The sequence below is a fragment of the Lissotriton vulgaris genome, unplaced genomic scaffold (assembly GCF_964263255.1).
Source record: "Lissotriton vulgaris unplaced genomic scaffold, aLisVul1.2 SCAFFOLD_912, whole genome shotgun sequence".
NCBI classification, from domain to species: domain Eukaryota; kingdom Metazoa; phylum Chordata; class Amphibia; order Caudata; family Salamandridae; genus Lissotriton; species Lissotriton vulgaris.
In genome coordinates, this window is record NW_028247922.1 from 257,070 (window position 1) to 282,838 (window position 25,769).

Below are 25,769 nucleotides of genomic sequence, written 5' to 3' on the forward strand. Positions count from 1 at the left end.
GTTGTGAAAAGGAGCAAAATGCCACCATGAAGGCGATGACCACTTTGGTGACATTGCCTCTGTACAATTTTGTTGCATTTGGGTTTCACCAATTTGAATGCACACAAATTGTTTTGGACTTTTTACAGTGGGTAAGTCTCAGTAAATGTCTCACCCATGGTAATCCCATGGAAAACGGACTGCACATGTATATCGCCAGTGTCTGACTTTTAAGGTAAGGCTGCTACAATGCAACAAGGGAAAGGGCACTTGGTTGGTTACACGTGTACTCATGCATGTGCACTCATGTGCTGGCTGGACTTGGGAGACTACTTTTGTACGCTGCCTGGTAATGGTGCACACGTAGCCTAGCGCAGTAGAGACTGCAGGAATAGGTTCTGGCCTTGAGTAGGCCTTATAATGTAAGTGTACCCTGATAGGGAAAGTCAGTGTAACTTACTTTTTTGCCTGTAGTGACACTTTATTATAAACAGAGAGAAAACTGCCTTAGAGTGCAGTTTCGCTTCCCTTTGACCTACAGAGACAGTGAGTGACCTTTTGAATTTGGGTGTAACCTGTACGGGAAAATGAATTCTGCAAGTTCCACAATGTCTGTTCAACTTAGGTTTCATCCAGAATTGTCATATGTGTCTGGCTCATCCGGATCACAGCCCAGGCCTTTTGTCAACCTGCTGTGCCCAGTTAATTAAATTTCTTTCCAGCAGCTGGAACAAAGGCCTCCTCTCACAAAGGGAACAATTAATAGTTATTCACTCACCTCTTGAGGAAAGGGATGGTGTAGAATGATCAGCATAGGTCCAGGATTTGGCCTGCCCAAGCTAACTGAACAAGGCAGGGAGCCCAGACTTTGGGATCCAACCCAGGATATCAAGAGAGGAAGACCCTGGCATGGGGTGCCTGGCTTCTGGAATCTTCCTCTTCCCCTTTAAAAACTCTTGCAGAAGGAGGAGACACTTTCTTGCTTGGTGATTTCTCTTTGCTTCGCTGCTGGACCCTGGGGCTGACATGGAGGACTAGAAGGAGGAACCTCCCTGATGCCCAGAAAGGACTTAGGACTCTGCCAAGTTAACCCCAGGTCCAGTGGGTCATCCCAAGGGCAAGTGAGGCTGGCCCCCTTATGTTCTCTGGGGACTGGACGGGGGGAGCTCTGGACCTCTGTACCCAGAAACCAAGTGCAGAAGGAATTTGGCGCAGGGAGCCAGGAGAACCAGCTCCCTGAGGACTGCACCACCAACCACAACCCCAAAGCAAAAGAGGACGGGGGAGCGCCATTGTGTTTCTCTTCATGCCTTGGGAGAGCGGTTAGCCACTGCAGAAGACTACACCCTGCACTTTGGAGCGAGGAAGGAGTAAGAAGCTGCCAGCTCCTGCTGCCGCATTAGGAGATGAGGGAAGTACGGGAGCCAGCGGGAACAGCGAGGTATGGGCTACCTCGGCTGCCCTTAGTATTTGGTGGCATGGGGGTGCCTGGGTGGATCCTGGCAACCCCATATAAAAAGAAAAATCACGCAGAGTGAAGCAGCATGGCACAGAGGGAGAGCCACTCATGCAATATTCACTGCTCTCTGAGGAGCACCATGTGGAGCTCTTCAATTTAACCGGTTTGCTCTACTTGTGGTAGCCCTAGGAGTACCGGGACACCACCAAAGAATTTAACAAGCATTTACAATGCAATGGTCTCGGAATTATTAAAGGTAGAGCTATTGGCATAGCTCATGACTTTTTTTTTTAAATCATAAATAAATGGCATTGTCATTTACAATGCCAATAGCTTAATCGCTCGCATATGCATGACCTATTGCATTTACACCCACACAGAGCCACAAACCCACAAAGAGGCACCCACACAGAGTCATGCACATAGAGCCACCCACACACACCGAGCCACCTACACAGAGCCACCCTCACACAGACAGAGCCACCCACACATAGAGCCACCTACAAAACAAGAAAAACTAGTGCAATCATGGGGCAGAACGCCTTCATCTGTCGAATCCCCCTCTCCCACCCGGCACCACCGCTCTTACCTGAACGGGCCGCTCCTGGTACCAGTGTCTGCCCAGCTAGTATCCACAGTACCAGTGTCTGCCCCGCCAGTACATTCAGTACCAGTGTATTCTCCGCCAATACCCTCAGTACCAGTGTTTGCCACACCATTACCTGTCTGCCAGGCGCGGTGCGTCCATTGGGGCGCGGGGGCGTAGCCCCCCGCCCGCAGCTCCCTCTGCATTTCTGTTGAAAGACGCCAAGGCAGGAGAACTGACATTCCAATCATGTCAGTCAGCATGACATCACATCGCCCACCCCCTTCAGAGTCTGAAGGGGGTGGGCGGGGTGGCGTCATGTTGACTGACATGATGATGTCACCAGGGCAAGCAACACAAGTACGCATGAGTGGGGACGGAGGCTGAATTTTTTACCCGTGCCCACGCATGCGCACTTACGTTTGCGCTTTTTTGCGCATGTCCATTAGGAGCCCTTTGGGCTCCTAATGGGCGTGCTGTGGGCGAAGAGAAACCTGTGCCCCAAGCGCCAGGATTGGCTGCGAGGGCTGCCAGTCTCCATTTGTGCCGTGAGGCGCCAAGGGGTCGGGGAACAGAGGTGGCGTGGACACTGACCGGCGGTAACTGAGGTAAGTTTTGTTTTTTATATTTAATATAATATAGTCAGCACCAGGCCAGGGCTCTATCCAGGAGCACATGCACATCACACGATTCCTGGCAATCAATGAAGTAGAGGAAATGGAGAGAATAGATAAGATAGGGTGGTAGTGAAAGAGATACACCGCAGCGACCCAGATAGGGGGGAGTCAAGAAAATGGGGTGGGGAGGAGGGGGTTAATAGGGGATTGGAAGAACAGTGTATGTCCTCGGTGTTCAGTTTTTTTTCATCCCGTTGTTGCGGGCAAGCATCTCTTCTTTGTGCTCAGACGGGGTCACTCACGCATGCCCCCCCCCCCCGCCCCCCCTTGCCATAAGATTTGCCGGGAGAGTGCCACTGCTGGGGGGCGAGGCTTTTCTGGCAGGAACCACACCACAGCCCTCGAGTTCCAGCACACCCCCAGCCCCCACCACCGGCAGTCAACTTCCACATCTGCTCACCTGGGTGTCACCTGCATCGCCTCTGGGCCCCCTCAGCGTGCTCCCCCAAAGTTCAGCAAGTCTGAGGGGGCAGCATGCCAGCAGAGGTTGGGGGCCACGGCACCCAAGAACTGCAGGCCTCCCAGAGTTGCTCTTATATCCACGGTGCTGCGAGGCCAACAAATGATGTATGGAACATTCTAGCGCGGCCCTTCTAATGGGGAAAACCTCACGGAGCATTTTAATTCCCATTTCTCTTTTCACAGCAGAAAAGTAAATCTGTTTATACTGATAAAGTTAACTGTTCGCGCCCGGTTCATATAACTCACAATATTGATATTTTCAGGGAAAAAACGAACATTAGGTTAACGCAGGCCTGTAAATTTCCCAGATGGCTAGTTAAATTATGCAAACTTCCATAATAAGGAAAGTAATGTGTGGAAATACGCTATGGGAAAAACACTGCATTTAAGCAGACCAGGAATCCATTAACTTAATTTTGCTAGTTCGTATTTTAATACTAATCATGCTAAATTCATGTGCCACTTTAGATAGCGCGTCTGTGTTTTCTGAGTGGGATGCTGCGCTCAGCGCCACGGATCTGTGGAAGGAAGGCGAGGATCCGTGGAGAGCTGACTGCGGAGTGCTCCGAAGGACTCAGTGACCCAGGGGCAGGGGCGTGCGGGCCCCGGGGGAGCTCGGCCGGCCAGTAAAGTGCGCACCGTCCCGGGGACTGTGAACGGAGGCTTCTCTGGCATCTGTGCCAGGTCCGCGGAGCTACACGAGTGCGTCTGGCATCTGTGCCAGGTCCGCGGAGGTATGCAAGTGCCTGGGAACCTCGGGAAGCTGTGGGTGGTCCCGGGAGAGTGGGGTGTTAGAGCCCTAAGGGGAGCTGTGTCTGTTTTAGGGTCTTTCGAGAGCTGTGGGTACAGGCGCTTCAGAGAGTTGAAAGTGTCAGGGCGCTAGGGAGAGCTCCGAGAGCCAATGTCCTATCGGGTAACTGTGGGTTCCAGTGGTTGCTAGGGCGCTGGGACACTGCGAGCGGCAGGGGCCACAGAAGATTGTCAGTGCCAGGGCCCCAAGAGAGCTGTGCGTGCCAGGGCTCTCAGAGAACTCTTAATGTCGCGACCCTCAGAGAACAGCCAGGGCCCTCAGAGAGCTATGAGTGCCTAGGCCCCAAGAGAGCTGTGAGTGTCATAGTCCTCAACGAGTTGTGAGTGCCAGGGCCCTCAGAGAGCTGTTAGCGCTACGTTCCTCTAGCGCTTTGAGGGCAGGAGCCTCAGACAGCTGAGAGTACAAGAGTGTTAGAGAGCTGAAGCTTACACTCTCTGTGGAGAGGCGTGGATGCCCAAGCCACCGGAAGGAGGATAGTTCCAGGCTGTAAGTGTTGGGGTTGACCGATCCGGGTGCATTGTTCCTCGATTACTGCAGACTCTCGCTCGCTCGCTCTGAAGGCAAAGCCCTTAGCCTGTTGTTGGTGCCAAGGATGCTCGTGTAATAGTGAAAGCCCGCAACCTCGAACAGCGTCATTAAGTAAACAGGCAAAAAAAAACAGGGGACACAAGCACGAAAAACGGCACACAGGAGGAAGGGAAACCAGACGTGCGGGCGGAGGGAAGGGGTTGCCAAACAGGGAGTCAGAGGCAAGAAACAACGACAAAAACAGGGGGGGGGGGCAGGAAGAAAGCACGCACGAAAAACGGCACACGGGAGGAAGGGAAACCAGACGTGCGGGCGGAGGGAAGGGGTTGCCAAACAGGGAGTCAGAGGCAAGAAACAACGACACAAACAGGGGGGGGGGCACGAAGAAAGCACGCACGAAAAACGGCACACGGGAGGAAGGGAAACCAGACGTGCGGGCGGAGGGAAGGGGTTGCCAAACAGGGAGTCAGAGGCAAGAAACAACGACACAAACGGGGGGGGGGGGCACGAAGAAAGGCACAAACAGGGGAGCGGAGGCTTACCTGATGTCCTCGGTTGACACTGCTCGAGCAGCAAAATGGCGTCCGGCAGCTATGAAATTTTTCGGATTCGGGGTTACTGCAGACTCGCTCGCTCGCTCTGAAGGCAAAGCCCTTAGCCTGTTGTTGGTGCCAAGGATGCTCGTGTAATAGTGAAAGCCCGCAACCTCGAACAGCGTCATTAAGCAGAATGGCGTCCGGCAGCTATGAAATTTTTCGGATTCGGGGTTACTGCAGACTCGCTCGCTCGCTCTGAAGGCAAAGCCCTTAGCCTGTTGTTGGTGCCAAGGATGCTCGTGTAATAGTGAAAGCCCGCAACCTCGAACAGCGTCATTAAGCAAAATGGCGTCCGGCAGCTATGAAATTTTTCGGATTCGGAGTTACTGCAGACTCGCTCGCTCGCTCTGAAGGCAAAGCCCTTAGCCTGTTGTTGGTGCCAAGGATGCTCGTGTAATAGTGAAAGCCCGCAACCTCGAACAGCGTCATTAAGTAAACAGGCAAAAAAAAACGGGACACAAGCACGAAAAACGGCACACGGGAGGAAGGGAAACAAGACGTGCGGAGGGAAGGGGTTGCCAAACAGGGACGGGAGGAAGGGAAACCAGACGTGCGGGCGGAGGGAAGGGGTTGCCAAACAGGGAGTCAGAGGCAAGAAACAACGACACAAACAGGGTGGGGGGCGGCACGAAGAAAGGCACAAACAGGGGAGCAGAGGCTTACCTGATGTCCTCGGTTGACGCTGCTCGAGCAGCAAAATGGCGTCCGGCAGCTCTGAAATTTTTCGGATTCAGGGGCGTGGTTTTGCGCCCTGAGTGACAGACGACGTCACAGGGCTAAAGAATGCAAAAAATCACGCCCCCGAATCCGAAAAAGACGGGGCTTCTTTGGAGGGACGGCTCTCTCCTCCAATGGCTGGCCTCCTTTTAGGAAGCCAGCCAATGGTGGAGAGACAGAGCAGGGGGGCGGGTTCTGAAGCCCCACTAGAGGACATTAATTCTCTGACCGGAAGCTGCTTCGCAGCTTCGTCCCGAGACCTAAAAAGTGGTATGTGGGGCTGTAGGAGTGACCGCAGCCTCCCAGAGGTAACGTTTACACACTGACCCCATGTTTCCAAAGTCAATGATTCCATGACCCTTTGGTATTTGCATGCAATATTCAAAATCTTTCCCAAGTTTTGGAGCTTTTACTCTACAGACCACTTTCATGGCTGTATGTACTGTGGCCTAAAGGTGTTAAAATACAAGGTTGTGTAAAGTGCCCTCTAGGGGCTAATTCTATGTTTAAATGTAATGTAATCAAAATATCTGAAAGAGACACTTTAGTGATAGATTACTTACCTTAGAATATCCCCAGGTGTCACACTGGATCCGAAAAGTTTTGCTTAGCAGTACCCCTGCACGTCAGTAGGTGGCGTCATACGGCTCCGCGTCCGTCGTATGTGCCGAGATGACGTCACGGAGACTACTTAAGCGCCACCCATGTGCGCTGGCGTCAGTTCTTTTTCCGCGCCAGTAAGTGCAGATCCGGATTGAGCACATACCTCGGTGATTTTTTTACTATCTTTTGGGACTTTTGTCTTGTGTTGGTTCTCTCTGGTGCTGGTAGGGATGCCTGGTTTAAGTCCTGCGGGACCTGCCGACGCAATAAGTCGGTGGCGGACCCTCATGACATCTGTCTCTACTGCCTGGAGCACGACCATGACTCCTGGGTCCTGTCTGGACTGTAGGGCTATGGCCCAAAAGCCTTGAGGGAGCGGCGCCGGAAGTTGCTTGAAGTTTGGCACCCGTCCCTGTGCTGTTCGAGATCCAGGGGTCGTTCCTGTGACCACTCTGGGAGCTGTCATCACTGCTCCTCTGGGTCCAAGTCATCACACTCGGATTCTGGTAAGAGACATCACAAAAAGAAGTCGAAGAAGCGTTTTCGCTCTCTGACGTCTCCTCTCGGTCCTCCGATGGAGCCTGGGAGTCCCGCGGCCTACCCGCCTTACCCGGGTCTGTCGACGACTCCCGCACAAATGCAAGAATTCCTTACTGCCATGGACCGCCTGTTTAGGCATCGGGCGCCCGTCGGTGCGCCTTCGGGCCCCGCGGTCCTGTGTCAGGATCCTGCTGGTCCATTGATTCCTCTGATCCAGCTCCGGCGCCGCAGGATCCTGTGCCCCTGGCTCCTGTCTTTGCTCCAAGAGGTCCCATGCTGCCGGCTCCGGCGCCGCAGTGGATACCGCTGGTTCCGCCTCTGCCCTGGTTCCAGGAAGAATTTGTCCCTGCCTGGGATTCGAATTGGGACCCGGTGCCGGCTCTGAGCCGTTCTCTGTGCTGTTTCCAGTGCAATTTATTCCTTCCCCGGTCCCAGCCCCGCAGCCGAGTCCTGTGCCTACGGCGCCGGCGGAGAATGACTGGGAAGGGTCTGAAGACCTGCTTGCTCGTCGGTGTGATTCTGAGCAGGACTGGGTGGACGACTTTGGGGAGGCCGGTGGCCTTGACGTCTCCTCTTATCCGGGGTTTGCCTCTCCCCCACCCACTATGGAGGAAGGTGCCTTGTTAACGGTGGTACTCTGTCGGGCTGCTATGGTCCTTAACCTCGATCTCCCCATGGTGACCCTGAAGACTAATCCCCCTCACTGAGGTGCTCCGGCCGGCATCCACCTCATCAGAGCCGCTGCTACCTTTTAATGATGCCCTCACTGAAGTATTGTTGGGCACTTAGTCACGGCTTGCCACAGGGGCCCCTGTGGATAAGACGTCGCCAGGCGTCATCGCCCGGCGCCAGGTGGCCCTGCATTTCTGACCACTCGACCTACACCCGAAAGCCTGGTCATTCAAGCTTCTACATCTGAGTGCCTTTGCCACAGCTCTGCCGGATAGGGACTCTAGAAAATTGGAGCAGTTTGGCAAGCAGTTGTTTTCTTCAGCCAGCTTAGGTCTGCAGGGAGTGAACACCGCATGCGTCCTGGGCCGCTATTCCCACGCGGTGTGTGATTCTGTGGCTGAGTTGTTGCCTCAGTGCCCGGAGGAGGGCCAGACTGCGCTGTCTCAGGCTGTGGCTGAGGATAGGGATACGGCTAGATTCGCAATTTGTTGTGGCTTGGACACCACAGACTTTCTTGGTAGGGCAATTTCCATGACCGTGGAGCTTCGGCACCACGCCTGGTTGAGGTCCACTGGGTTCTCCCTGGATGTCCTTCCCCTTCGAGTCTACCCTCCCAGCCATTCCACCTCAGTTCCTCTGCATGTCGGATCAATTTGCGCTTCTCCAACAGGAAGACACAGCCCTCTTGGCCAAGGGGGCCATCAAGCGCGTTCCTGGGACGGAGGTAATAATAATAATAATAAGCATTTATTAAGCGCCTGGCTGCACAAAACTGTGTGTCCCCGCGCTGACTGCAAATGCAAACCATCTAGAGGAAAAGGTCGGGTAGGACATGGTTGTTTTTCCCACTACTTTCTGGTCCCCAAGAAGGACAAAGGGGGCTTGCGCCCCAACTTGGACCTCAGGGACGTCAATCGCTTCCTCCGGAAGGAGAAGTTCAAGATGTTGACTGGCTCAGGCCTGGACTGCCCTCGACCCTGGAGACTGGATGGTAGCGTTGGACTTGCAGGACGCATATTTTCACATTCCCGTCCTGCCGGCCCACCGGCATTACCTGCGGTTTATGGTAGGCCAAGAGTATTTTCAGTTTGCCGTGCTCCCATTCGGCCTCACCAGTGCCCCTCAGGTGTTCACGAAAGTGATGGAGGTGGTTGCAGCTCATCTGCGCGGGTCAGGGTGTCAGTCTTCCCCTACCTAGATGACTGGTTGTTGAATGCGGGCTCGCCCCAGGCAGTCGTCACCCACCTTCAGACTACGGCCGACCTCCAGCATTTGCTCGGGTTCTCCATCAGTGTGCCGAAGTCGCACCGGAGTCCCTCTCAGAAGCTCCCCTTTATCGGAGCGGGTCTGGATTCGACGCGGTTTCTGGTTTATTCTCCCGAGCAGCGAGTCTGGGATATTCCGGCTATGATTTCAATCTTTCAGCCTCTATCCCGGGTTTCAGTCCAGATGATCTTCCGGCTTGTGGACCGGATAGCCTCCTGCATCCTTCTAGTGCAACATGCCAGGTGGCATATGCTGGCTCTGCAGAGGGACCTGAAGTTCCAGTGGGCGCAGCATCAGGGCAACTTGTCAGATCACATCCAGATCTCGGAGGGCACTGCACGACACTTGCAGTGGTGGCCCATGAATAGTGATTGGTTCAATGGCAGATCCCTCGTCCTTCCCCAACCGGAGCACACCGTGGTGACTGATGTGTCCCTCCTGGGATGGGGAGGCCACTTGGGAGAGGCGGAGATCAGAGGCCTCTGGTCTCTGGCGGAGTCCCGGCTCCACATCAGTCTTTTGGGGCTTCGGGCGATCCGACTGGCACTGTAGGCATTCCTTCCCTCTGTCCCGGGAAGTGTAGTGCAGGTGTTAACGGACAACACCACTGCCATGTGTTATTGCAACAAGCAGGGCGGAGTGGGGTCCTGGACCCTTTGTCAGGAGGCTCTGCGCCTCTGGACATGGCTGGAACGTCAGGGCATTACCCTGGTGGTTCAACACCTGGCAGGATCTCTGAACGCCAGGGCGGACAAACTCAGCCGTCGGTGCTTGATGGATCACGAATGGCGTCAGAACTCGGATGTGGTGCAAGGTCTCTTTCTGCAGTGGGGAGAGCCTTGGTTAGATCTATTCGCCACCGTAGAGGATGCGCAATGTTATCAACTCTACGCGTTGGAATTTCCAAGACTGCACTCGCTCGGCGCCGCTTTTCGACGCGAGTGGAGCTGCGGTCTGTTGTATGCCTTTCTGCATATACCACTTCTGCCCAGAGTGCTGAAGAAGATCAGGCACGACCGGGCCAAGCCATTCTTGTGGCCCAGGATTGTGCACGAAGATACTGGTATCCCGAGCTACTCAATATGGCGATCGATCCCCCAATCCGACTGCTTCTTCGGGAAGATCTTCTGTCGCAGCAGCAGGGGACGGTCCTCCATCCGAACTTGTCCAGCCTCCACCTCCATGCGTGGAGATTGAGCTGCAACAGTTGACAGCTTTCAATCTTTCTCCCGAAGTCTATGATTTCATTCTGGCAGCCAGGCGTCCCTCCACGTAATTATCACAGCAAGTAGTACCTGGGGGTCAAAAATTAGTTAGTCAAGCAGAGTGGATCACAACACCAATACTACGCAAAGAACACCAGTGAGAACGTCGTGCATGCTAGTAAGTGCAGGCCAAGTCAAGGCTCAGGAGCATATGGAGAAATAGTTCCCATCAGAAGCCACACTGTACCGCCTTCTTTCTCATCATTTGGGTTCTCCTTACCCAGGAGACAAAACGGCCGGTCAGATGTTACCGTGACCGATAGATGTGGTGAGTGGGTGGTATGTTGTGTACAAAGATTAAAGTGGCTACTGAAAAAAGCAGTGTTGAGGTGGTAGGAGTGAAAAAGTGAGGGAATTAGATAAAATTAGGTGAATCGGGTGGACAAACAAATTTTATTAGTGTCTCCCAATCCCTAAGGTTAAAAAACAAGTGCAAGTGCGGGTTTTAAATAATAACCGTACTTGATAGTGGTCGACATGTTTCTGCATTACATAGAACAGAGTTTCAAATGCATTCTTCAGGACCTTTTTATAAGAACACTGCTACTTGTAGTAATGAAAAATTTAAGAAAAATATCACCTGAACTTCCAGGTACGTACTCAACCGTATACTGTTAATGCGTTGCATCGCACGGTATTGGATCCACACAGAGAGACAAACAAACAAATAAAGAACATGAAGATGTCATATTCCCATGGTTTATCAATAAAACCATTCTGTAATGAGTACACATTCACATGTATTAGGACAAACTTTCCAATATGCAGACTCACCCATATATGATGGTTGAGAGGCTTCACCCCACCTGGCTGCAGCGCAGGTATGAGGAGCACCGCTCTAAAAACAATTCACAAGTAATTTTTAGAGCTGGAAACTAAAAGGAGTTCACATGGAGGCAATTACTTAATTATTCCTTCAGAATCTACGTGGGTATTATGCGAGTCACCCCGCCTGTACTGTACCCCATCGGTCCGACTAGGACGCGGAACATGGTCCGCTGATCATGTTTTAGATGTATAGCCAAACTAAGATGGAAGCAATGGCATCAGTAATGAAAAGCGGAATTGATTTAAAGGCTGCGCATTTAAGCGCGCTAGTCCGCTGATCGTATTTTAAATATATAGCCAAACTCGGGTAGAAGCATAGCCATCCGTAATGGAAGCGGGATCGCTTTCAAGGCAGCGCGTTTGTTTTGTCAAGTTTCAGCGCGCTTGTGTATATCTCAAACTGCCAGCGTGCGTGTTAGAAAGCGAGCGCTCGCTTACCTGTCCGTCGGTGTCTCCTGGCAGTCATCCGTACTGTCTGGGGGGGCACCGGCGCTCCTAAGAGGGAACTGTTTTGTACCTTCGCGTAGCAGTGTTCTTATAAAAAGGTCCTGAAGAATGCATTTGAAACTCTGTTCTATGTAATGCAGAAACATGTCGACCACTATCAAGTACGGTTATTATTTAAAACCCGCACTTGCACTTGTTTTTTAACCTTAGGGATTGGGAGACACTAATAAATTTTGTTTGTCCACCCGATTCACCTAATTTTATCTAATTCCCTCACTTTTTCACTCCTACCACCTCAACACTGCTTTTTTCAGTAGCCACTTTAATCTTTGTACACAACATACCACCCACTCACCACATCTATCGGTCACGGTAACATCTGACCGGCCGTTTTGTCTCCTGGGTAAGGAGAACCCAAATGATGAGAAAGAGGGCGGTACAGTGTGGCTTCTGATGGGAACTATTTCTCCATATGCTCCTGAGCCTTGACTTGGCCTGCATTTACTAGCATGCACGACGTTCTCACTGGTGTTCTTTGCGTAGTATTGGTGTTGTGATCCACTCTGCTTGACTAACTAATTTTTGACCCCCAGGTACTACTTGCTGTGATAATATTGTGTTCCGGGGCATGTACCTGGTTGGTCGGTAAACTCGCCTTTAGACCCTCCTCCCATTGTTTGTTGTTGTGTCCCTCCACGTAAACCATATACGCCTCCAGGTGGAACAAGTTTGTGGCATGGTGCACAGATAAGTCTGTGGATCCTCTTTCTGCCCCTCTTTCCAAGGTTCATCTGTTCCTTCTTTCCTTGGCTCAGCAGGGCTCTGCTCTGGGCACTATCAAGGGTTATCTTTCTGCCATCTCTGCCTTTCTGCGGCTTCCTGATCAGCCTTCTCTTTTTAAGTCCCCGGTTGTTAACTGTTTCCTGAAAGGCATTACGCACACGTTTCCTCCTGTGCCGTTCATAATGCCGCAATAGGACTTAAACCTTGTCTTGATGTATCTGATGTGCGCTCCCTTTGAGCCTTTTCATAACTGTCCTTTGCTTCTTCTTACTCTAAAGTCGGTTTTCTTGGTAGCTATTACCTCTGCCAGAAAAGTGATTGAGCTCCAGGCCCTTTCTTCTAAACCTCCTTTCCTTTATGTTCATCCGGACAAGGTGGTTTTTTAAGGACCCTTCCTTCCTTCTTGCCAAAGGTTGTTACGCCCTTCTACATTGGGCAGACAATCACCATGCCCACATTCTTCCAGCCTCCGCATCCTCCGAAAGAGGAGGAGAGGCTCCACCGTCTGGACCCAAAACGTGCACTCTCATTTTATCTGAAGCTCACACAGCAGTTCAGAGTGGATGACCAACTCTTTGTTGACTACATGGGTGCCAAAAAAAGGTTGGGCCGTGAACATACGGACCATCTCTCAGTGGGTCGTTCTTTGCATCAAAGCATGTTACTCGTTGGCTAAAAAGGAGCCTTCTGTGGGGCTGCGTGCCCATTCCACCAGGGCAACGGCAGTCACTACTGCCTTGGGACGTTGCGTTCCCTTGCAGGACATTTGTCAGGCTTCTACGTGGGCCTCGCTGCACACTTTTACCAAGCATTACTGCCTTGACAGTCAAGTCCGGAGAGATGGCTTCTTTGGCCGTTCTGTTCTCCGTGACTTTCTGGTGTAATCTTATTTACAGACCCACCACGGGGTTGGTATTGCTGGGGTATCTATTCTTAGGTAAGGTATCTATCACTAATGTGTTTCTTTCAGATGCGCAAGCTACTACTTGTGTAACGATATATCTGTTAGAGACATTAGTTAGTGATAGATTTCTTACCGCCCCGCCCATCCTCCCCGTTCTGCGAACTGATTACTTGGGTTAAGGTGATCCCTTTCAGGGCCCTAGTATTCAATGCACCAGTCGTCAGTATCTTGCATGGCTCTGTGTTCCTGGCGCGGAAAGTCGTGTACAGAACTGACGCCAGCACGCATGGGTGGCGCCTAAGTAGTCTCTGTGACGTCATCTCTGCACATACAACGCCACCGACGGACGTGGAGCTGCAGGACGCCACCTACTGACGCGGAGGGGTACTGCTAAGCAAAACTTTCCGGATCCAGTCTGACGCCTGGCGATATTCTAAGGTGAAGAATCGATCACTAACTAATGTCTCTTACAGATATATCCTTACAGAAGTAGTAACTTGTGCCTTATGCTCTCTAGGGCCTTCCTATTTTATAGCATTTTCATGGCTGGAAAGTTTATAAAAAGTCCTCACACATTGTTTGCTCATTTTTAAATGTCAGGACATAATAATGCTGACCGTGATTATGGTCTATGGTCCACATTGAATATGCATTGTTATTCATATTATTGCATTTACGTACAGAATGTTGTTTTTAACATGTGGTTTGTTGATCACAACCCTATGACCAACCAATAGACTTGCTTTATATGTGTGTATGTGACCCCTTTAGGGAGTTTGGGGGGGGGTTCAAAGGTTATTCAGCAATAACATGTTTGCTATTTATTGCTTTATATACGTGTGTGTGACCCCTTTAGAGGGGTCAAAGGTTATTCTACAATATCATGTTTGGTAATTTGCATCTGCCAATGTACATATTTGCAAACTACTGCATAGTATTTGGTAGTCTGTGTGTAATAAGTGCTTGTTTTTCTAAAGTAAAAGTACTGCCTGGACGGTCACTTACTGAGTTTTATTGTAGGGTGCCAGTGAATGGTGATTATTAGTAGATACCACCTCCCCAAAGTAGGCCTCTGACTGCTCTGCTACCGTGAGAGAGTCAAGCACTACAATGGAGTGTTAGGTTCCCAGTAAGGCCACAAAATTAAGAGCCGGGTCTTCTATTGGCATTGGCAGCGTTGGTGACCACACCAGTAAGGAAGGAACGGGCATGGACTTTAGCACAGGCCTGGTAGCCACTCCCAAGGGGGCAGACTGCTTCAGGGCAGTGTCACTGCTGATTATCAGAATAGTAGATGCTGTGGCTCCTTTGGGCCTCAAGGCACAATGTGGGACCTGTATTTGCACAAACAATCTGCAGCATTACCTCCTTGAAGGCCCTGCATATATGTAAATGTAAATAGTAGGAGGACCGTTTTGCAAAGACACGTTTGTGGGAGCCAAGGAGACTGTGGCGCTAGTCAACATATTTTTTTTAATCATATATTGTTATTAAATTTGGCATTAAACAAAACCCTTTAACATTAGCACTGTCGTACATCTCCAAATAACTTCAAGCCTCTGTTCGGGCCCCACCAGTCCCAACATTGTCTCCCTGCTCATTGTTTCGCTCTGAATTGCACTGCAATTTCCCGCATCTTTGCCAGCTAGGTCCAAGTGGATAGGACCCCTAAAGGAGTTCCAGTCATTCCAAATTTTACCCCAATTCCAGGGATATCCTCTACCCTCAGAACATCCTTTTCAGCTAAAATGCACCAGTCCATGTCCCACTTCCATGCCTCAAAGTTGGGGGCCTGCCCAGCAGAATAGCCTTGAGAAAGTTGTGGGTTACATTCCCCTAACGACGAAACACGTGTTGGCTGTGACGTCTCCAGAAATAAAACAACACCAACGACAACCTTGACTAAAAAGGATCTGAACTATTTATGAATATATGATTGCTGTATGGTGAAAACACATGTATACAAATTGAATCATAAAACGGGTGCTAAGGAGTCTTTAGCTTTGTGTGGCTCTAGCCCAATCTAGAAAAGGGAGTGTGGTTCTCTTCTCCTTGTAGCACTGTCTTAATAAACATCCATTTAGAATTACGGAGGTGGATTTTCCCTTGTGGCTGTGTAGGAGAGTAGGGTCTGCTATCCTATGGTCACCCCAATTTTTGCTTTTTGCTTCACTGGTTTCCGACTTACTGAGGCTGTGGGCCTGCTAATCAGACCCCCAGCCTGCTGTTCTCTCTCTAAATTTGTAATACATGTGCTTTAGGCACATACCACAATTGGAAATGGACTCCTTGTCAGCCCCTGTACCATGCACTATAGGTGCTCAGGGCATAGGTGCCATCAAGGCCTACCAGGGGCTGAAGCATAGCTTTTGCCACCCCTGGCTGGTTCTTAAATTGACACAACTGGCTGATCACTCAGCTGGGGCAAGTGGGTGTAATCACCCCTTGCTTAGATATAGTATACCTATACCTAAACCTATATCTGGACACATATAAACCTGTGAGTCACTCCTATGGAAGGCCTTATCAATCCTGGAGGCAGAGTGCGTGGTTTTATGTGAGATGGAGCTCTGGCATGAGCTGAGCCTGTCTGCAGCTGTCGGAAACAACTCCCTAAGCTGATCCGGGATAATGCCATACCATATACTATAAAGTGCCTTATAATCCTCGCGGTTATATAGCAACTTTGGTTTGGCTTTATCAAAACATGTTGTGTAAGGTGTCATACGAATTGGAATACTACCACCTCGCCAGTTCTGGCGACGGGGATAGCATTCCACCCTTCTAGAGGGAGAAGACATGTTGCTTTACTGAAACACGGTTGATTTTAAAAGAGCCTCAGATCCACAAAATGGATGCCTCTGCCACAGACACGGGTCTGGCCTCCTGCTGCTGACCGAAACTCAGCAAATGGTGGCCTGGACAAAGGGTTTCCTGTCGCAGGGCGGTGTTACACCACCCCAGACAGGAGATAGTGGATTGTAGCAGGGAGGTTTCAAAGAAACCAGACACTGCCTGGGGAGCACAAGGCTGCCCCTTGCATAATCCGGCCAAACCGGTTCTGGGGCACACCAGCCCCAGTTCCAGCGCGGCCTGGATCAAAGGAACGGGGTGTAACCATGCCCTTCCTGGGTCCCACCCATAGGAGGGGACCTAGCAGGATGTCCAGCCCACCAGATTCGAATAAGAGTGGGAGCAGTGCCAATGCAACTCAGATTATCCTGAAGAAACATAAGAAATAAAACTCTGGACCCTTCAACATCCTACTCAACGTAGAAGACTGAAGAATCTCCCTTGTGGTCAAGGAGTGACCACCCTGTGCCAACAGGTACCATCCAGCACCTCGACCCTTGTTTGTTGCAGTTCCCGCCGGAACTCGAGCGACAGAGATCGACGAGATCAAGCTTGCCTGCCTTCCTCCAGCCCGATCCACAGTCCCTGCAGAGCTGAGACCCGTGGAGGCGACCGGAAGCGTGGGGTACGCCATCTTGAAAAGGCCACGAGACGCTGACTGTGCAGCCCACGAGTGACCCTCGAAGCTGTACACCGGGGTTTGAGAAGCCCCAACCCTGAGCTACACTTGCACCAAAGCTACCCCCTCCACACTCGCAGATGCCCCAGAGCCCACGTGACAGCGGAGAGAAGCCTCTCGACAACCATCTGATTGCGCCCGACATTGCCTGGTTCCGTCCTGGTTCCACCCTGGTCACTGCTGAGTGACCCAGACTCTGTCCCCTCTGCTTTCAGATTCTTCTCGACTTCGATCCACCCTTGGATCACACCGGACACTTCTGCTTCCCATCGCCTGCAGCATCTTCAGCTCCAAGCACCAAGAGCCTGCGTGTCAAAACCCGACACCACTTCGACCCTGTGCACCCACTTCCTGTGGGTGAGGTAACATTGCAACGCCGGTGTGTCCACGTTGGTACACACCTCTAGGGTCTGTGTCTTAAGTTTTGTTCCTCTAGGTTCAGCGGAAGTATCTTTAAACTAACTTTGTGTAACTTTTACGCACCATTGACTTTGCATTGGTGCAAGCCGCACTTTAAGTGCTGCACCCGAATCCCACGGGCTTCTCCCGACTTCAGCATTGCTAGTCCTGACTGCTCCCAGCGATTCCCTAGGCCTAACCACTGTTCGATTGGTATCTCTTATACCACTTTTTAGGTTTCGCCTGGGGCACGGAGCTCCTAGCTCCGCCCCCAGGAGAAATCTTTAGTTTTACAGTATGGGGGACTTGAATCCGCCCTCTGTTCCATTGGCTAGCTCCATAAATGGAGGCTAGCCATTGGAACAGAGATCTGTCCGTCATTTACGGACCAGATTCGTGGGCGTTCCAGCGATTTTCTCCCCCCCCCCCCCCCCCCCCCCTCTGGGCGTTCCCTCTGTGTAGTTATGCGGCGGTGGGCGGAGTTGTTTTTTTTTTTTTTTGTCTCGGCATACAGCTCATTCCGCGGCCGACTGCCGCCGCCGGAGGAAGTCCAGTTCCAGGCGAGTGCTTTTGATTCCGCGCCCCCCCCCTCCCGCTGTCCGTGTGCCCCTTCCCGCCCCCCCTCCTGCTGTCTATTTGCCCGTTACCGCCCCCCCTCCCGCTGTCCGTGTCTTTCCCGCCCCCCCTCCCGCTGTCCGTGTCTTTCCCGCCCCCCCTCCCGCTGTCCGTGTCTTTCCCGCCCCCCCCTCCCGCTGTCCGTGCCTTTCCTTGTTTTCCTTTTCTACAGAGTGTCCGGATGGCCTGCTGTGCAGTTCAACCATCCCTTCTCACTACAGGCGGTACACCCATTTCCAGCTGGCAGGAAGCCGGGCAGGGACCGTGCCCGCCACCGATGAACCAAACAGCAGGGACACGACGCAGAACTACATCCTACCAGCGGCCGTGGGCAGCCTGGACTGTGGCACTACAGACTGGGCCCAGCCCTCTCTAAACACTCAAAAGCCCCAGCCCTCTACCGACTCTGAAGACATCTCCTACTCGCCGCTCTGCAGCGACGAAGAAGAAACAGCCGAGAAAGTCCAGCGGTTACGGAAAAGGCTATTCTACACTCATCCCTCGGATGAGGACTGCAGTGAAGCGGAGGCAGGCTGCTCCACCAGAACCTCGAGACAGCAGGGCATTGCCAATGGGTACCACGCCGCAGAGGAGGCGTGTGCCCTCGGGCACGGCGCGAAGCAGCCTGAAGGTGCTATAAACAGAGGAACCTAAGAAACCGCATTCAGCCAAACCTCTTACCGCGTGTCCCCGCGCACCTGTCCTCCATCACTGCCCTCCGAGCGCGTGACCATCAAGGAGGAAGCTGATTGGACAGGATTCAGCTCACCTGTGTCTGATGAGGGGGACTGGGACACTCAAGGGCCAGATACCGCCAGTCAGCTTCATTCAGACCTGCCCAGCAGCGCCTCGTTTCTGTCCCCGGGGGAGATGCCTGTCCAGACCCGGGCCAGCAGCAGCGCCTTCCGCGAACAGAGGAGCTCCTTCGGCTTCAAACAGGAGGAAAGTAGCAGCCCAGTCGGATTTGGGAGAGCGTTTGCAGTTTCTGAGCCTGTTTGCGTAAAAGAAGAGTTTGTGCCTTTAACTCCATCAAGAGAGTCTCCGCGTATTTTCAGCTTCCCCCAAAATAAAGTGCCTTCGGTCTGTGTGCCCGCCGTCAGTGCCGCCGCCGTGCTGTCCAAGACTCTGAAGCAGACGGACATTGGAGTCTTCTTTGGGCTGAAACCCAAAGCCAAGGATGAGAAGGTGCCGGGAAGGAGCCTCTCTCAGAAAGCGCCAGGCAGCCCAGCGGCAGGGACCCCCAAAGAGAGCTGGCGAGGCCAGAGAAAGCGCAAGGCCGGGGGGTCGGTGGGAGACTCTGACCCGCTGCTAGGACCTCCTCAGACCAATGGAGGCCGTGCAAAGCCACCAGGAGGTGGGCAGCAAGGGGGTGGCCAAAGAGGTTCCGGGAATCTGATGCCATTGAGGGGGAGAAAGGAAAGAAGCAATGTCCGATCTACAAGAAGATCCAGGTAAGATGGCATGGGATTTAATCTGCACATTGTTCTGTACCACAGCTCGAAGTTGAAGGGTGTCGGGTGTGAGTGGCTCGGTAGATATTTTTTTCATTCTTGTTGGTTTGCTTTTCTCGCCATATAAATGAAAGGCTACAAGTAGCAGGAAACATTCCTGTAAGGGCCAATTGGCAAGCCAGTGACGCCATGGTAACTTAATACCTAGTAGGTCCTGATAGCTATTGGCATTTAGGTGCCCTTTGTGTCAGTACTGATGTTTTTATTCGCTATACTATTGTGAGTCTGCGTTTTTGGGGTTGTTGTCCACTTTAATCTGCTCCAAAAAGCATTACTTATAAGCTGCTACTGGATAATCACAGCTTTCCTTTAAAGTTTCGGACTCTGTCATTTGGTTACATTAGCTCTATAGAGCTGGTTGGAGTCCCATGTCATTTAGGGTATGACATGGGGCTTGGCTTTTTAGCCTGCTTCAGTTTGAATGCGGTTTGTTTTTTCACCTCCTGCTTTGAACGGTAAAAGCAAAGCATGAAGTTTCACAGTGCAACGTGTTAATAGTTTCTAAAAACAGGATTGGCTGAAGGTAGTAAACACTCAGCAGCCGAGGTTCTGTTAGACCAATCACTGTGTTGTACAAGTTTAATCTAACATTCTAGGATGTCTAATTCTCTCTACCACATAGGGCTGTCCTTGACATTTTTTAGGCCTTGCCTACTGTTATCAAAGACTAGTTGTAGATAATACGGATACCTACATTGGGCTTTGGGCCCAGCCCTTTCACAGTGTGTGAATGAGTTGTTGCATCCATGTAGGACACACACAGCCCTACATTTGAACAATGTAATCCGCTCTGATAATGGCAAGCTTTATATATTAAACAAAATGTTATCTTGAACTTGATTTTGCTGTTTTAGAATGTTACCCTGGTACCACAGTCCGGGAAGGGCTTGAAACCATCCCCTCTTCTATATTAATCTGTTAGGCACTTTATCAACAGCATGTAGTCCGCTTTATCGAAGTCTACAGACAGATCTAGCAAATTTTGCTCCGCTTTGTCACCATTATGGATTAATCAAATATCTTGCATAGCTTGCCCTGTCTACAGAGTCTACTGACTTTCACCTGTAATCGGCTTGTTTACCCAATCCTTTTATCCTTCTTTCTTCCCTTCCTTCCTTCCTGATATGCATGTAGTGGTGCAGTACGTCTAGCATCTTTAGGCTCTAGAGCTCAGGAGCCAGATTGTGTGAGATCTTTTTCATGCTTATGTGGATGATGTATGCAAAAGTTATTTACCTGGAACTTCTTACTTTCCAGTTTTCGGTCACTCTTTAGAATCGCAACTAATGCAATCTATTTTTGCAAAAGACCTTTCCCTGTCCTTAATTAGGATGTGATAGTGTATTCTTCTTTTATTAAGTAACACATTTGTGCTTCTGAATAACCTGCATAGGCAAGCCATTCGTCACAACAATGGCATTTGGAGATTCACCTGGGCTTAAGTTAATAAACACCAAGTAAACGCAGGCGTTATGGTTTTGTTCACCTGTACCCTTGCACGTAATGCATTGCATGAGTATATCTAATCATTTATGTTGCTATAGTACATTGAAAACCCTATCATCTTAAGATCGTCAGGCAAGCAAAGACAACAGCAGATTTTGAATCTAACCTCTATACAATCTAGAACAATAACAAATACTGTTTAAAAGCAATTTAGAGTTTTTTTCAAAAACCTTTTAACCTTTGTGGCTTTGGCCATTTCCGTCACAACTAACGCTATGCATGTCTCTATACACACAACGTACTGTTATGTTTATTCTAAAACACAGAGTGACTAGGGAGTGCAGAGTGACTAGGGAGTGCAGAGTGACTAGGGAGTGCAGAGTGACTAGGGAGTGCAGAGTGACTAGGGAGTGCAGAGTGACTAGGGAGTGCAGAGTGACTAGGGAGTGCAGAGTGACTAGGGAGTGCAGAGTGACTAGGGAGTGCAGAGTGACTAGGGAGTGCAGAGTGACTAGGGAGTGCAGAGGGAGTGACTAGGGAGTGCAGAGGGAGTGACTAGGGAGTGCAGAGTGACTAGGGAGTGCAGAGTGACTAGGGAGTGCAGAGTGACTAGGGAGTGACTAGGGAGTGACTAGGGAGTGACTAGGGAGTGACTAGGGAGTGACTAGGGAGTGACTAGGGAGTGACTAGGGAGTGACTGGGGAGTGACAGGAAATGCAAAGTGCTAAGAGGTGCAGAGTTACTAGGGAAGCTAGGGAGTGCTAGGAAGTGCAGAGTGCTAAGAGGTGCGGAGTTACTAGGGAAGCTAGGGAGTGCTAGGAAGTGCAGAGTGCTAAGAGGTGCGGAGTTACTAGGGAAGCTAGGGAGTGCTAGGAAGTGCACAGTGCTAGAGAGTGTAGAGTAACTAGGGAGTGCTATGGAGTTCTAGAGACTGCAGAGATTAAGCTAATAACAATGTAAGTGACAATGCCATTTATTTATCTGTTTTCTAAACCAACACATAAATAAAAAATGTGTCATTAACAATGCCAATAGCTCAAACTTTTCCAAAGGCGAGACCATTGCATTGAAAATGCTTGTTTAATATATGGTTTGAGTGGCCACCCGCCCTCATCCATAATTGTGCAACTTTGTTATACTGTGCTTTTGATTTAACGCTTGTGCCCCTTTGCTCATAAAGAGTACTGGGGATTAATTTAGAAATAAACACATATATTTTTATAATATATACTTGTGTGGTGTCCTTTCATTTGGTATTACAGGATTGTATGTGGTAAAACAGCTCGCTTAACTCGACCTCTTAAGTTAAGCCTTTAAGGCTGCTTAGTCCATGCTACCCCTAGGATAGCTTGTCTAACAAAGTTGACTTACAACTAGACACCATAAGGGATTGTTTGGACTGATACAAGGTGGTTCCAGAATTGGAAACGCCACATATTAGGCCAACTTCTCACATTGGTGGCAGCGGTGGGATTTGAGCTTGCTGTTGTTTTACCATTGCAATCTTTTTATCAAATTGAAAGATCACATCAACTACCCTAGGTACATATAAATCAAAAGCTTAGCATATTAAGTTCTACTGAACTTAGTAGTTGTAGATTAAAGGGATTAGCACACCCTGACTACAACTTACTAGCAAGATACAGTAGGAAAACACTTAGTGTAGGTAAGTGCACCACTTACACCTTACTAGCAGTCATGTCTGATGCAGGTGGAGCCTCAGGCTCTGCTCCTGTAACAGTTGACCCTACCAAGGCAACTTCCAGATATGACAACCTTAGCCACAAAGACTTGGGTGCCTTGTGCACAGCAAGGGGGCTAAAGAAGGGCAGAGGCCCTACCATTCCTTCCCTGATAGCTATCCTGGAAAGGATGACTTAGATAAGGTGAGTCAGGCTCCCTTAGATTCAGGAGAGGGGGTGAACTCCCCTGAGAATGAGAATCTTCCAGAAGAAGAAGAAGAGGAGGAGGAAGAGGAAGAAGAAGGCTCAGAGATAGAGGAGCCTGAGAATCTGGATCAGAGGGGGACCCAGGTACAGATTAGCAGGCTTAACCAGACCAATCTGGACCTACATGGGAGTGGAGAGGGCCAGCACCTCCCCAGATCCCATAACTTAATTCTCCCAGGCAATAGAAGGAGGAGATCTTCATCAGGAGACTCGTGTTTCTAGTGTCTCAAGAGAATCTCAAAGGGGAATGACTTCCCCCCCCCCCCCCAGAGGAAAGAGCATAGGGCCAGGATGAGGGCTGTCCAACTCCAGATCGAGAGGGAAGAGATAGCCTTGGCTCAAGCTAAACTTGCTTTAGCAAGAGAAAGAAAATTGTGTGGCTTAGATGCCACTGGTGGCAGCAAAATTCCTAAAGATAAAGACAGGAGCTATGATAATAGAAACCTGACAAAAATTGTGCCCCCCTACAAGGAAGGGGATGACATCCACAAATGGATGACTGCTCTTGAGAGAGCCTGCATGGTACAGCAAGTTCCTGAGGATCAGTGGGCAGCAATTTTATGGTACTCCTTTTCTGAGAAAGGGAGGGATAGGCTCCTCACAGTTAGACCTGAGGATGCCAAAAACTACTCTGTCCTGAAGAGTGCTCTTATTGAAGGGTTTGGCCTAACCACTGAGCAATACAGGTTGTTGTTCAGAGACACCCAAAAAGCACAGACTCAGGACTGGACTGATTTTGTTGATTGTGCCACTAAGGCTTTGGAGGGTTGGCTGCAGGGAAGTAAAGTCTCAGACTATACAGGATTGTACAATCTTATAATGAGAGAGCAGATCCTTAATAACTGTCAGAACCAGCTGTTGCATCAATACCTTATTGACTCTGATCTGACCTCTCCCCAAGAATTGGGAAAGAAGGCGGACAAATGGGTCAGAACAAGGATTAAGCAGAAACCCCAGAACCATGGTGACCAGAAGAAAACAGACCAGAAGGGTGGGAATCAGAAAGATAAAGAAAAGGACCAGAAGTCTTCAGGCCCCCAAACTAGTAATAAGGAGGGTGGTTCCCAAAATGACAAAAAGAAAAAGAAGAATGATGGCCCAAAGAAACCTTGGTGTAATACCTGCAAATCAGTTTCACACTGGGGCAGTGAATGCACTAAGAAAAATCCAGTTCCTGCCACTGCAGCTCCTAAAGCAACTGCACCCCCTAGTACAGTCAGCAGTGGTAGTGCACAACCTAAGGGGTTAGTAGGGTTAACCTTGGGTACTGAGGTGGAATCTGGCCTAGTCAGAATCCCCACACAGGCAGTTCTCCTATATGATGTGGACTTATCTTTGACCACTGCAGTAAGCCCCAGTAACCTGGGCAAATATAGGCAGACTCCCTTAATCAATGAGAAACTGGCTCAGGCCTACAGGGACACTTGTGCCAGTGTCACTATGGTGACACCTGACTTTGTGGACCCTGGACAGATTGTACTCGGTGAAAGTTACCTAGTGACCAATGCAAGCAACTCCACTACTTCACATAGTGTGGCTGTTGTGAACTTCTCCTGGGGAGGAGGGGTAAATGGCTTAAAGAAAGTTGTTGTGAGTGCAGACCTCCCAGTAGACTGTCTGTTAGGCAATGATCTTGAAAGCTCAGTTTGGTCAGAAGTGGAGTACAGGACTCATGCAGAAATGCTAGGGATTTCAGCTCATGTCCTTGCAGTGACAAGGTCTCAGGCTAAGAAGTGCCTTCCTGAACCAGTGGTGGATCTTGAAACATTAGACCAACCACAACCCAAGAGAAGAAGCAAGAGGGTTAAGGCTGTGCCTTCCCGCTTGCCCCAGGTTGAGGATCAGGTTTCACAGGAAACTGATTCTGCAGTCCAGGCCAAGAGGAGACTGTCTCTGAGGAGCTTGAACCTGATCAGGTTGAGTTTCTGGGGACAGGGGGACCCTCAAGGGCAGACCTGGGGCAGGCCCAATTAGATTGCCCTTCACTTGAACCCCTCAGACAGCAAGCTGCTGCTGAGGCTGCAGGGAATGCTCAAGGTGCCCATAAAGTTTATTGGGATGATGGACTCCTTTATTCAGAGGCTAGAGACCCCAAGCCTGGTGCCACCAGGAGGTTGGTTATACCTTTGAAGTTTAGGGGTTTCCTTCTCATCTTGGCCCATGATATTCCCCTTGCAGGACACTTAGGCCAGAATAAGACTTGGGACAGGCCTGTTCCTCACTTTCACTGGCCTCACATGTCAGAAAATGTCAAGGAGTTTTGTCGCTCCTGTGTCACTTGCCAAGCCAGTGGTAAGTCGGGTGGCACAACAAAGGCCCCCCTGATACCACTACCTGTGGTGGGGGTACCCTTTAAAAGAGTTGGAATATATATTGTGGGTCCCATGGATCCTCAAACAGCATCTGGGCACAGATTTATACTGGTGGTAGTGGATCATGCCACCAGGTACCCAGAGGCAATTCCCCTGAGGACCACCACAGCACCTGTGGTGGCAAAAGCCCTCATTGCAGTTTTCTCAAGAGTGGGCTTTCCAAAGGAGGTTCTTTCAGACAGAGGAACCAACATTATGTCTGGATACTTAAAAGCAATGTGGAAAGAGTGTGGAGTAAACTACAAGTTTACCACACCCTACCATCCACAGTGCAATGGGCTTGTTGAAAGGTTCAACAAGACCCCAAAGGGAATGATAAAAGGTCTACCAGAGGAGCTTAGGCGGAAATGGGACATCCTTTTACCCTGCTTGCTCTTTGCTTAAAGAGAGGTCCCACAGAAGGGGGTTGGCTACAGCCCTTTTGAACTTTTGTTTGGCCACCCTGTGAGGGGTCCACTGTGTTTGGTGAAGGAAGGATGGGAGTTACCTCTCAAAAAGCCTAAGCTAGATATTGTGGACTATGTACTTGGTCTCCGCTCCAGGATGGCTGAATACATGGAGAGAGCATCCAAAAACCTTGAGGCAAGTCAAGAATTACAGAAAGCTTGGCATGACCAAAAGGCTGTTCTGGTTGAGTTCCAGCCAGGGCAGAAGGTGTGGGTGTTGGACCCAGTGGGCCCAGCAGCACTCCAGGACAAATGGACTGGACCCTACCCTATCATTGAGAAAAAGGGAGAAGTCACCTATGTGGTTGACTTTGACACCCCTAGGAGCCCCCACAGGGTGCTCCATGTAAACCGTTTGAAAGCATTTGTTGACAGG

The 25,769-nt window shown here is 50.4% G+C and overlaps 1 pseudogene; it reads left to right on the plus strand.

The window, feature by feature from the left end:
• Positions 1–25,769, plus strand: part of LOC147664975 (DNA cross-link repair 1A protein-like) — a 54,245-nt pseudogene that overhangs the window by 5,322 nt on the left and 23,154 nt on the right.